This window comes from Camelina sativa, chromosome 17, assembly GCF_030686135.1.
Source record: "Camelina sativa cultivar CO46 ecotype springtype chromosome 17, ASM3068613v1".
NCBI classification, from domain to species: Eukaryota; Viridiplantae; Streptophyta; class Magnoliopsida; order Brassicales; family Brassicaceae; genus Camelina; species Camelina sativa.
In genome coordinates, this window is record NC_141896.1 from 10,150,715 (window position 1) to 10,164,732 (window position 14,018).

A 14,018-nucleotide genomic window follows, 5' to 3' on the forward strand; every position below is an offset into this window, starting at 1 on the left:
GCTGAAGCAAGAGAGTAAGTGACGTTCGGGTGGATAGAGATAAACAGATCTCGATAGCCTCAAAACAAAGCACAAGAGGAAACTAAGGTTTTCGAGATGTAAAGCGTGAAACACGCGCGAAACTTAATGCTCAAATAAAAAGAAGAAAATAAGAAAACAAAACGAAACAAAACACACGATGTCTTGAAAGCACTCCAGTAAGGCCCATCAAAGAGGAGGCTTGCGCTACATCAAAGAAGCTTTTCAACAAACATCTGAAAATCAAGTTCCGACGAACCACACATATCCTTCGTCGCTTCCTCAGCCAAGCGTCGCCACTCTTCTGCCTTCTTTCTCATTTTCTTTCCCTTATCTCCATCCATTAGCTCTCTTAACAACTCCTCAACCTCCTCCCTCCTCACATCTCCACTGATCTCCATCCCCACTTCCCATTCATCACAACAATATTTACAATTTGTTTGCTGCTCTGCAAAGAACGGCCAACAAACCATTGGAACTCCACTGTAGAGACTCTCCAAAGTCGAATTCCATCCGCTATATGTGTTAAAAATCCTCCGACTGCTGGATGTGAAAGGACTTTTGCTTGAGGACACCAACTCGCTAACATCCTTCGATCAGCCGTCTCTGTTAGGACCTCTGTGTAACACCCGTCCCGCCTTATCGGCCAAGACAATGTGTTATTCAAATGGTCCCGCCAAAACGCTTCTTTATTAAAATAAAACTCTTCAATCACAAAACTTGTTTCACTTTCATAGAGCTTTTTAACTTGAGGGAAAAGATAAAAGGGTGAACACAATGACGACATTCTAATCACATTCAACAATCAATGTATAGCATAAAATTGGACTCCACATTCTTGACATACATCCAACAAGCATAACGGTTTCACATAATACTCTACCTAGCATATATAATCATAATAATACTTCAACCATATTTAAACACCAAATTCTCATCATTACACACATTCATCATCAATATCGCTAAACCGAAATCCTATCAGCTTAGCATGGCACGAAACAAATCCCATGTTCGTCCAATCACCATGTACAAAACCAATCCCATGTTCATACAATTACCAGGCACGAAACAAATCCCATGTTCCGCCCATCACGAGACACAAAACAAATCCCATGTTTGTGTCCCCAACACACAATCTCATTTCATATCACAACACAACGATCATCATGTTACACATCAGCTCATCATATCATGTCATCATTCATTATAATCATACATCTGATCATCATATCAAAACATACAATATCAAACAATAGACATATCCAATCACATAGTTTCCAAGTCAATACAAGCAATTCATGAAGAACATGCTTAGAAAATAATCATTGTGTTTCCGCGATTACCACCCTCACCTTTGCCACTTAAATGATGGATATCAATTCTCCTTTTACTTTTAATGTCAGACCCAAGATTCATGAAAATTCCTACAAAGTTGCAGCTCCATCCAACCTCATTTGCCAACCAAACATTACAATGTCACCATTTATTCTATGCAAACAAGCCTCATAAACACACGGGTAAAACAACAACTAACCGTTAAAATCACAATCCCACCGTTGAATATTTAGGTTGTAGTACCTTGAAGCTTCCCACCAAATCTCAGCTCGATCAGGTAAGTGTTGGACCACCAAACGCTGTTCCAAGGAGATGAACTCGAATCTGATTTTTAGTGTTGCAGGTTCGGACTGTTTTAGATATTTCTTTCGCAGGAAGCAATGAACATAACTTCTTGAGTATAACTCCGATCGGACTTCCGTCAGTTGCTGCGAGCTCCTGGCTTGATGTTGATCACGCCGGTGTATTTGTATTACCATACCGATGTCACCTCCGATGTCAGAGAGCCTCCAAAGATGCCTCCTCCAAACTGTTTTCCCTCCCTTCTTCCTCTTTCTTATTTTCTTTTCTCCCCCTTATCTACTCCGACTTTTCTCCTCCACCACCACCGAGGCTTTCCACGGCCATGACATGAATAAACAGATCCCACCTGTGTTCTCCACCACCGTCGCAACGTCTCGTTCTCCCCTCTCCTTCACGACTACTGAAACAACCCTTCCCGTTTTTTTTTTTTTAATACCTTAATTTACTAGTGGTCCCATACCCACTAACATCCTAACATCAATCAATAACCGCGGATAATCAAATAAAACAAATTCCATTAAACCAAAAGAATTCCAACATTCAAATCCAATAACCAATAACATCAATCAGATAAAGAGATAACCAACCACTAACATCCTACAATGTTCCTTTGACTTAATCTAGCAACCTAACAACAGCTAGATCACAATCAATCAAGTCTCTAGAACACCCCTTCATCATCGCCTTGATTCCACGATCACACTTTGCCTTTACCTGCACATCACAAACAACAATTGAGATGCGTAAGTATTATCATAAATACTTAGTGAGGCCGTCCTCCCATCTACTGGGTTATACACACAAGCATAGGAGACTCCCAAGTCAACAAACAACAACAACACAATCAACATATCAAACCAGGAAAATAAGACTCGGCAGGTACTAGTGTCGACCGATGCTCAATCGGTGTCGACCGATGCTACAGGAACTGGTGTCGACCGATGCCGGAATGGTGACGATCGATGCTACTCGAGACGGTGCCGATCGATGCTCCACAAAAGTGGTATCGATCGACGCCTCTTCTGCAGTCACGATCTGCGCGAAACTCAGCGACGAACTCCGATCTCAATCAACACAGATTCGACTCCAAACACGTCTAATCATCTCGGAATTCACTAGAAATCACAAATACAATGTACCCAAGCAAGCAAACACCACAAATAACAAGGAATCACACAAAACAAGGGAGATCTCATGCTTAGATCAACCATGGTCAAGCACTCACCTCAAGAACAAGAAGTTTGGATTGAGAAACGTGGAAAACAACACCTCCAGAAGCTTCCCCTTCGATTCCAGCAACAGCTAACACTCCTACAGCCTCAGATCTCTCCAAAATCACCAAGAACAAGCCCAGAAATCCCAGAAAAGTTTTTCTCTCTTTTCTCTCTTTCTTTTCCTCTCAAAAACGGCGAGAACCACAAATAATACGACCTAGGGTCGTTTTTCCCCTTTTACACACGATTAGGGTTTTAAATCAAACCAAACCGAACCAATTCGGTAATTAAATCAAACCCGACCAAACCGGAAAACATGGTGTCGATCGATGCCACCAAGGGTGTCGATCGACACCCACACCAAAAATACACAAATTGGTTCGCGGGCGTTACAATTCTCCCCCACCAATATGGATTCGTCCCCGAATCCCGCAATACCGTCCATCTGCCAAGGACCTCCGTGCCACCGTCATCACAGCCCGCACGTCCCCAGACCGGACTAAACACCATCAGTCAAGGTTTCCCGTGCCACTGTCGCAACAGCCCGCACACCTCCGACTGACCCTCGAGGTCTCCCTCTAGCCAATATACTCGCATCATAACACTATCTGCTCACAACTCAGTGCTTCCCCCGTCCGTGGTCGCAACCAACGAATCATGCCGGCTCGCTATCAGGCCAACCGCCTTAAGCTACGGCATCCAGGAAGTCACCCACACACACTCCCCCCGCTCTCGGGTCGCAACCCTCGAGACATACCGGCTCACTGCCGAGCCTCGGCTCACAGCTACGGTATCCAGGGAGCCTCACATATCCCGCTCTTGGGTCGTCACCCTCAAGCGCGCTCTCGGATCGTCATCCGAAGCAACATACCACTCCCACTCTCTGGCCACAAAGTCCATCGAGCTATCGGTATCACGTGAGTTGGGCCCACACGGCCTAGAGCAAAACAAATACTGATGCTAACGAGTATCTCCCGGCTAGGTCTACCTCACATTTCCACAAAACATTCCCATTTTAGAAACTTCCTATTTATGGAAACCTTCCTTTTGTGGAAACTTTCTATTTATGGTAACTTTCCAAAAATAGAAACCCGAGCTATTTCTCTTTTTCCCATGACAACAACAGTCAAACATAAAGAAAAATACTCATCTTATTAATCTCAAAATGTCATAATCGTTACAAACTCAACGAAAATACATCAGGAAACAAAAATACAACAACTGGAGCCATCAACCCGCATCCCGAGCACCACCTCATCTTGATACTTAGTCGCACAACCAACCACCCCTAGGCGACCAAATATCAAGAGAGATGGGCTGGAATACTCCGTACCCGCTCCAGCCACGGACTACAACTCGGACCCGGCTAGACAAGCTCAAGCGGTCTGCTTCTAAAACCACTTCTTAAACCTTGCCTTCATCCTCGCCTCGGGCTCCCAAGTCTGCTCCTCTACTCCGTCACAGTCCCACAGGACTCTTATCAAAGGAATCTTCTTCTTCCGAAGTTCCTTGACTCTCCTCTCGAGCACCCTCACTGGTCTCGCCTCCAAAGTCATGTTAGGCTGAAGATCCTCAGGAATCTTAGCCAACAACTGATCACCCTCATGAAGACACTTCCTCAGCATCGACACATGAAATACCTTGTGGAACGCACGCATAACCTCAGGCAACTCCAGCCTATATGCCACTGATCCCACCCGCTCAACCACTCTGAACAGACCCATGTACCTCGGACTCAACTTAGTCTCTGTCAAAGACCTGTTCGGACCCCGCAACATGGCCATCTTGAGGTACACTCTATCACCAACCTGAAACTCAAGATCCTTTCTCCTCTTATCAGCATAGCTCTTCTGCCGATCCTGAGCCTCCTTCATGTTCAGCCTCAAAACCCGAATCTTCTCCGAGGTCTCCTGAACAAAATCTGCACCAAATATGCTCCTCTCCCCCACCTGAGTCCAACATAAAGGTGTACGACACGGCCTCCCATACAGGGCCTCATAAGGAGCCATCCCAATACTAGCCTGGTAGCTGTTGTTATAAGCAAACTCCACCAAACTCAAGTGATCTGCCCAATGACCACCCCAATCCAGCACACACATCCTCAATAAATCCTCCAAAATCTGGATCGTCCTCTCTGACTGACCGTCCGTCTGAGGATGGTATGCTGTACTCATATGCACTTTCGTGCCCATCTCTGCCTGAAACGCCCTCCAGAACACCGAAGTGAACTTGGAATCTCTATCAGACACAATACTAGCAGGTACACCATGCAATCTGACTATCTCCCTCACACACTTCTTGGCCAAAACCGCTGCTCCATCAGTTTTCTTGATGGCCAGAAAATGTGCAGACTTAGTCAAACGGTCCACAATGACCCAAATAGCATCAAACGTCCTCGACACAGGTAAACCTACCACGAAGTCCATCGTGATCAAATCCCACTTCCACTCTGGAATGGGTAAACTCTGTAACAAACCACCAGGAACCTGGTGCTCCGCCTTCACCAGCTGGCAAGTATCACACTTCGCCACCCAATCAGCTACGTCCTTCTTCATCCCGACCCAGTGATAGTACCGCTTGAGGTCACGGTACATCTTGGTCGCTCCTGGATGAATAGAGAACTTGCTCGAATGAGCCTCTCTCAGTATCTCCTGCCTCAAATCCTCACCCTTGGGCACACAGATCCGACCATGCACAAGGATAGTACCATTAGCAGAAACCTGATACTCTGCACCCGCAGCCTTAGAGGCATTCACCAGCCCCTCATCACTCTCCTGAGCTAACCTCACTCTGCTCAACAAATCTGCTCTATCAACTGCCTCCAAACCCAAAGGTTCTTGTGAGATAGCACACAAACTCAATGCACTAATCTCACCTACCAACACCTCCATATCCTGCTCCTGAGCCGAAGCCACCCGCTTCCGACTCAAGGCATCTGCAACCAGATTAGCTTTACCAGGATGGTAAGCTATGTCTAAATCATAATCCGCTACTAACTCCATCCAACGCCTCTGCCTCAAATTTAGCTCAGGCTGAGTAAAAATATACTTCAGACTCTTGTGATCTGTAAATACCTGTACCTTCCCACCATACAGATAGGATCTCCAAATCTTAAGAGCAAATATCACTGCTGCCATCTCCAAATCATGAGTAGGGTAATTAGCTTCATGCTTCCGCAACTGCCGTGAAGCATAAGCTATAACCTTCCCCTGCTGCATAAGTACACAACCCAACCCCACTCTAGAAGCATCTGTATACACAACATAAGGCTCGTCCTGCTCAGGCAATGCTAACACCGGCGTGGTAGTCAACATCTGCTTGAGACTTGCAAAACTTGCCTCACACTCTGGTGACCACACAAACGGGACATCCTTCCATGTAAGCTTAGTCATCGGCTGAGCCATACTCGCAAAACCCCGAACAAACCTCCTGTAGTAACCTGCTAACCCCAGGAAACTCCGAATCTCAGTGGCACTCTGCGGCCTCGGCCACTCCCTGATGGACTGAATCTTCTCTGGATCCACTGAAACTCCCTCAGCTGAGACAATATGACCCAAGAACCCCATCTCACGCTGCCAGAAACTGCACTTACTCAGCTTAGCAAACAACTTCTGCTCCCGCAGCTTCTCCAACACTGCTCTCAGATGTACTGCATGCTCCTCAGGACTCTTAGAATATACCAGAATGTCGTCGATGAAAATGATGATAGATACATCCAAAAACTCCTGAAACACACTGTTCATCAATCTCATAAACGCAGCTGGCGCGTTTGTCAACCCAAACGGCATCACCACAAACTCATAGTGCCCATATCTCGTCCTGAAGGCTGTCTTCCTCACATCTGTCTCATGAATAGGGATCTGATGATAACCTGAAGCCAAGTCGATCTTGGAGAACCAAGTAGCACCCCTCAACTGATCCAACAACTCATCAATCCTCGGGAGAGGGTACTTGTTCTTCACAGTAACTCGGTTCAAACCCCGGTAGTCAATACACAAGCGGAAACTCCCATCCTTCTTCTTAATAAATAACACCAGGGCTCTCCACGGTGATACACTAGAACGTATAAATCCCTTGCTCCATAAATCCTCTAGTTGCTTCCTCAGCTCAACTAAACAAATACTCAAGTATGCCGACATCAACTCGCCGCCACTTAAATATCAACCCTCTCGTTCGTCCAAGAACCTCTAGTAACTTGCCACTTAGGGAAACTTTCCCAAGATAAATTATTCCAGAAATAGCTTTTCCACTTGGCAATTCTCCACAGTAAATCATCAATACGAGCATAATAAAACAAACAAGTACCATACGTTCGCATATTCTGATTCACCGCGTCAAATGCTTTGCAGGCAGCTAACTCAAACAACTTGACTTATTCCCTCCAACAAGTTTACCAAAACCTTGGATCTAGCAACCCTGTCCAACTCCAATGAACTTCATCCAGCATCGTTACAACGATTAGTTTATCCTGCCATGAAGGCTTTTCGTGAACTTATGTATCTGGCAAATATGCCTCTCCCAGCTCAATCCTGCTTTAACTCCCCTTCCCGGGACTCCGGCACCACTGGCCTCACAATCCTGGCACACAGCCAAACATTCATAAACGCTATGGTCATAAAACCTTGTCCCAAAAGTCAACACATTCAAAACCCGAGATTAAACCACCGTCAATCTCTCAAGGTCTACATTCAATCATTATGTTTATACTCACGTCCTAGGAATTGCTTGCTCCCAACTCTTCCACTCTTAGGTCGCAACCTTCGAGTCATACCGATCTCACTCTCAGACCAGCGTCTTCGAGTTATACCGTCTCACTCTTGGCCCACAATCCTCAAGATCTCGATATCAGGGGAACTACTCATCCCCTCAGGAGAACAACATCCCCTCTGCCACTCTCGGAGCCCTCAGCCCCTCGAGCTATCGGTATTCAGGGGAATCACCATCCCCTTAGGAGCAACAATCCTTAACGACTATAAACATCTCTCGACACAACTACCTCCTGTGGTCCGAGTATAACATTGCAATGTTACACCTACCCACTCAACTTATATCCAACTGGATTAACCACCAAGCAGAGAAATATCTGCTCCAACTGCATATGTCCACCTATCCGCCTCTCTAGGCCCGATACCTCTTGAGAATAATCTCATACCGGTCATCTACAACCGCTCCATCCTCTTAACATAAGGTGGAAAGTCCTCAACATCCGCAGCCCTCGACTGCACCCCGCCACATGCGGCAAAAATGGAGCCTACACTGGTACCCCTCTCGGTAACCGCTCCAACAGCACGCCAACAGATCCGCCAAGCGATCATCTCGACCCTGGGCTCCACCTGCTGCAACCCCACACCTGGGTTCCCAGCACCCCCGGCACGCTCACCGGCTAATCCCCTCTGGTCCCTCCTGATACGCTTGCGACCCTCTGACGTACCTCCTCGTGGAACTCTGGACCACACACTCGCTAGCCTCGGAACCCGCCCGACAATGACCACGACCACGTCCCCGTCCACGACCAACTACTCAAACACCTTAACCACTGATCTTCCAAGAACAGAGGCTAACAAGCAGAAAACAAATCAATACCACACAAAGAAACATAACAATAACTCACCGTGGAATCTCATTGAAGGCTCGAAGAGGATGTTCTAGGACTTCATGCCACACACAATTGCCAATCACACAATCAATTATAGCATGTAATCCTAAACATCAACAGCAAAAGCACAATGAACCCTAGACCTAGAACCGTAAGGGCTCTGATACCAAATTGAAACAACCCTTCCCGTTTTTTTTTTTTTTAATACCTTAATTTACTAGTGGTCCCATACCCACTAACATCCTAACATCAATCAATAACCGCGGATAATCAAATAAAACAAATTCCATTAAACCAAAAGAATTCCAACATTCAAATCCAATAACCAATAACATCAATCAGATAAAGAGATAACCAACCACTAACATCCTACAATGTTCCTTTGACTTAATCTAGCAACCTAACAACAGCTAGATCACAATCAATCAAGTCTCTAGAACACCCCTTCATCATCGCCTTGATTCCACGATCACACTTTGCCTTTACCTGCACATCACAAACAACAATTGAGATGCGTAAGTATTATCATAAATACTTAGTGAGGCCGTCCTCCCATCTACTGGGTTATACACACAAGCATAGGAGACTCCCAAGTCAACAAACAACAACAACACAATCAACATATCAAACCAAGAAAATAAGACTCGGCAGGTACTAGTGTCGACCGATGCTCAATCGGTGTCGACCGATGCTACAGGAACTGGTGTCGACCGATGCCGGAATGGTGACGATCGATGCTACTCGAGACGGTGCCGATCGATGCTCCACAAAAGTGGTATCGATCGACGCCTCTTCTGCAGTCACGATCTGCGCGAAACTCAGCGACGAACTCCGATCTCAATCAACACAGATTCGACTCCAAACACGTCTAATCATCTCGGAATTCACTAGAAATCACAAATACAATGTACCCAAGCAAGCAAACACCACAAATAACAAGGAATCACACAAAACAAGGGAGATCTCATGCTTAGATCAACCATGGTCAAGCACTCACCTCAAGAACAAGAAGTTTGGATTGAGAAACGTGGAAAACAACACCTCCAGAAGCTTCCCCTTCGATTCCAGCAACAGCTAACACTCCTACAGCCTCAGATCTCTCCAAAATCACCAAGAACAAGCCCAGAAATCCCAGAAAAGTTTTTCTCTCTTTTCTCTCTTTCTTTTCCTCTCAAAAACGGCGAGAACCACAAATAATACGACCTAGGGTCGTTTTTCCCCTTTTACACACGATTAGGGTTTTAAATCAAACCAAACCGAACCAATTCGGTAATTAAATCAAACCCGACCAAACTGGAAAACATGGTGTCGATCGATGCCACCAAGGGTGTCGATCGACACCCACACCAAAAATACACAAATTGGTTCGCGGGCGTTACAACTACCGTTCTCTGCTCTTCCCCTTCTCTCCCTTTTCTATCTCTTCTTCCACGAGACTCATCACCACAACAACGTCTCTCCATCATTTCCTTCTTACCGACAACAACATCAACAACAAGAACACAACTTAAGCTTTCCAAGACTCAACGGTCAAGCTGCTGGTGTGTTCTTAGGGTTCATCGACTCTCCTCTCTTGCTGAACAAGGACGGCAACATAGGTGTATACACGCTTACACCATAAACCCTTTGTCGTTATAACTTTGGTTAACTTGGGCTATTAATGGGCTAAAACTTCAATAGCCCACTAATTAAAAATGGGATGTTACAACTCTCCCCCACTTAAAATAAATTTGTCCTCGAATTTGCGAATCAAGTTCCTCCCTCACTTAATTTTCGCCTCAACTTGGAGTGTCCTCTTCCAAGATGACCTGATGACTAACTAACTAAACTTTCACCTCAACAACCTCTGAACACTGACGCAATAACTATATTTCTTTCGTGCTTGTAGCGGAAAGCACTTTAATCAACAATCAACAAAATCATAGAATTCAAGCATGATCAATCAAATCACTAACCATAAGCACACAACAATCAAACAATCAAAATTGTAACACCCTTCCCGCCTTATCGGCCAAGACAATGTGTTATTCAAATGATCCCACCAAAACACTTCTTTTTTAAAATAAAACTCTTCAATCACAAAACTTGTTTCACTTCTCATAGAGCTTTTTAACCTGAGGGAAAAGATAAAAGGGTGAACACAATGACGACATTCTAATCACATTCAACAATCAATGCATAGCATAGAATTAGACTCCACATTCTTGACATACATCCAACAAGCATAACGGTTTCACATAATACTCTACCTAGCATATATAATCATAATAATACTTCAACCATATTTAAACACCAAATTCTCATCATTACACACATTAATCATCAATATCGCTAAACCAAAATCCCATCAGCTTAGCATGGCACGAAACAAATCCCATGTTTGTCCAATCACCATGTACAAAACCAATTCCAGGTTCATACAATTACCAGGCACGAAACAAATCCCATGTTCCGCCCATCACGAGACACAAAACAAATCCCATGTTTGTGTCCCCAACACACAATCTCATTTCATATCACAACACAACGATCATCATGGTTCACATCAGCTCATCATATCATGTCATCATTCATTATAATCATACATCTAATCATCATATCAAAGCATACAATATCAAACAATAGACATATCCAATCACATAGTTTCCAAGCCTATACAAGCAATTCATGAAGAACCTGCTTAGAAAATAATCACTGTGTTTCCGCGATTACCACCCTCACCTTTGCTACTTAAATGGTGGATATCAATTCTCCTTTTACTTTTAATGTCAGACCCAAGATTCATGAAAATTCCTACAAAGCTGCAGCTCCATCCAACCTCATTTTCCAACCAAACATTACAATGTCACCATTTATTCTATACAAACAAGCCTCATAAATACACGGGTAAAACCACAACTAACCGTTAAAATCACAATCCCACCGTTGAATATTTAGGTTGTAGTACCGTGAAGCTTCCCACCAAATCTCAGCTCGATCAGGTAAGTGTTGGACCACCAAACTCTGTTCCAAGGAGATGACCTCGAATCTTATTTTTAGTGTTGCAGGTTTGGACTGTTTCAGATATTTCTTGCGCAGGAAGCAACAAACATTACTTCTTGAGTATAACTCCGATCGGACTTCCGTCAGTTTCTGCGAGTTCCTAGCTTGATGGTGATCACGCCGGTGTATTTGTATTACCATATCGATGTCACCTCCGACGTCAGCGAGCCTCCAAAGATGCCTCCTCCAAACTGTTTTCCCTCCCTTCTTTCCTCTTTCTTATTTTCTTTTCTCCACCCTTATCTACTCCGACTTTTCTCCTCCACCACCACCGAGGCTTTCCACGGCCAGGACATGAATAAACAGATCCCACCTGTGTTCTCCACCACCGTCAACGTCTTGTTCTCCCCTCTCCTTCACGACTACCGTTCTCTCCTCTTCTCTTCCCCTTCTCTCCCTTTTCTATCTCTTCTTCCACGAGACTCATCACCACAACAACGTCTCTCCATCGTTTCCTTCTTACCGACAACAACATCAACAACAAGAACACAACTTAAGCTTTCCAAGACTCAACAGTCAAGCTGCTGGTGTGTTCTTAGGGTTCATCGACTCTCCTCTCTTGCTGAACAAGGACGGCGACATAGGTGTATACACGCTTACACCATAAACCCTTTGTCGTTTTAACTTTGGTTAACTTGGGCTATTAATGGGCTAAAACTTCAGTAGCCCACTAATTAAAAACGGGGATGTTACACTCTGGTGGAACCTTAGCTACATCACCGACTACTAAATCCGGCCTGATAACCCACAGAAAATCTTTCTTTGTCGCTGCCAAACCCCAAGCAAACTCCGCAAGATGTTTCGCACTCATCACTGTTATGCTTCCGAAATTAACATAGATGACACTGTTTGGAGATTTAGTATTGAGCCAATCCAAACACTCCCTATCCTCTCTCCACAAATTTGTTTCCATTTTTCCAGTCTCACTATCCTTGTCCATCTCCCGATTCACAAGTAGTTGGAGTGGTCCAATAGAGTACACCTGAGGGATGATAGATTTAATAGATTGGATGGTGTCCTGTTCGAGCTCATCGAATGTATTGAGAATGATAGCAGAAGCGCGTTTGATTCGGTCAGTCTCATCAACAAAAATATTGAGCATTATGTCGTCAGGATTTGTCGTTCGGATGAAGCTAGGGATGTCTTTTAGTCTTAGATTCCTCGTTGATGGTATCCAATCTATTTTTGTGTCCAACTGCTCCTTGGTTGATAAGAAACTCTCATCTGCCATTCAACCACCATTATATTAGCACAAATTTAATATCTCGATTTTTACGAACAAAAATTAAAATGATTTTATCATAAAGCACCGTATGCAAACTTTTATGCATTTAATTTACAATAATACTACATTTTAATACAGCGTAAAAAAGAGTTACGGTTGGTCACCACAACGACAGATAAAAGTGGCATAGACTACGTATTAAAATAAGTATCTGTATGTATGCATGCATGCACTTCTATTCAAGGTATCATATATAGTTTAAATTATTAAGTGTATATAATTGATAATATACTTCATCAAAAAACGAAATTTTTTTTTGTATGTACCTTTAAGTGGTGATAACCCCTCCTCGATGATGCGATAGAAGTGTAGATAAGCTAAGAAGCCACAAGCACTAGTTGTCCAAAAAACAACATCCGGGACTCCAAGCTCCTCCGCAGCATCAAGAGTAAAGCTCATCATACCGTCCGATACAATACAGCTCACCGGAGGAACATCCTCTGCTGTGTTGATCCGCCTGAGAAGCTCCTTAAATGGAGCTAGGCAGTTCTTCTTTGTGGATTCACAAAGGAGAGGGATGTCCTGTGTGGCGTCCTTGTTTGTCTCGGGTAGACCATCAGGAATAGACTCGTACCGGAAAGAAGGAAGACCGTTGAGGGCTTTGGGTCCACGGGAACGGAGGAGACGTCTGTGGTTGTAGTTGGTGTTGACGAAGGTGACGTGAAAGCCTTTGGCATGTAGGAGTTTAGCCACTTGCAGCATCGGGTTGATGTGGCCTTGAGCAGGGAAAGACACGCAAACTACATGTGGTTTTTGTCCGCTAAGAACGGTGCAAGGTGCCATTTTATTTTTTCTCGTGTGCCAAAAAAGTTTTTTAAAAAGTAGATGTGTATGTGAGTGAGTGACTATGGGAACAGTTTGGCCAGGCTTTAAAGGATTCCACAATGATGGTGAGGCCATACGATTCTCCCACGTAGGGGTTATCGACAAATCTGTCACGTGTGATTTCCTAGACCCGCGCCCGCAGACAGTCTAGCCTAAAGTCGATATGCGGCTAAGAAAAGATTACGATTGTCTACAAGCTAAGTCGAGTGAACTGTAGTCCGTCGGTAAAAAAAAAGCCCAGACGTGTGGCCCTATATGTCAATAAATTCGTGAAGGTAATGCTTCAAATCACGGGATTGAAATTTTAGCTGGTAGTATATAAAGACTATAAAAATGAGAGAGAAAATAACCAAGCCTTTGGTTTGCATGGGTAAACAATCCTGTTAGGGCCTGGATA

The 14,018-nt window shown here is 44.3% G+C and overlaps 1 pseudogene; it reads right to left on the bottom strand.

Moving 5' to 3' along the window:
- Positions 1 to 230: 230 nt before the first annotated feature.
- Positions 231 to 13,513, bottom strand: LOC104759355 (UDP-glycosyltransferase 85A5-like; annotated as a pseudogene).
- Between the last annotated feature and the right edge of the window lie 505 nt (positions 13,514 to 14,018).